Here is a 607-nt window from a genome sequence, read left to right as displayed (position 1 = left end):
TCCCATGGGAAGCCCACCTCCTGCGAGTGCAACCCGCGTCTGCGGGTTTGTCACTGTCATATCGGCTTTTATTCACCTGAATCCACTTCGAAACCCAGAAGCCACAGTCGAGCACGCTGTGGCCTCACACAGATCAGCACAATCGTCCCGAAAAGAAGAAACCCGGCCGAAAATCCTAAACTTCGGCTGTGAGCGTAGGTACTTTGAACCGCCATGGCGGCCGCCGGCCGGCACCGCCCCGACGGGACGGGACCCGCCCGTGCGGAACCTGCGCCTCGCGGAGCGCGGCCCGCAGGGAAAGGGAAGGTAAGGGAAGGGCAGGGAGAAGGGAGGGGAGGCGAGGGTGCCGCGCCCGGGAGCGGCACGCCGGGGCGGGGGCAGAGCTGTCCCGGGCGCGGCTCCGCACGGCTCTGCGCGCAGCCGGCGCCGCGGCGGGGCGGGGTAGCGAGGGGAGGGGACGGGCAGCGCCTCGCCGCGGAGGTGGGCGGTGAGCGGGCGGGGTGTTCCAGCGCCGTGCCCGGGACGGGCATTACCCAAAAGGCGGATAAAAAAAAAAAAAAGGCAGTAATTAAAGTCGCCGCTGCCGCGCGCGGTCCCACCCTCCCCA

The sequence above is a fragment of the Serinus canaria genome, chromosome 2, assembly GCF_022539315.1.
Source record: "Serinus canaria isolate serCan28SL12 chromosome 2, serCan2020, whole genome shotgun sequence".
Taxonomy (NCBI): domain Eukaryota; kingdom Metazoa; phylum Chordata; class Aves; order Passeriformes; family Fringillidae; genus Serinus; species Serinus canaria.
The sequence above is the reverse complement of the archived record's forward strand: the minus strand, read 5'-3'. Positions refer to the sequence as shown.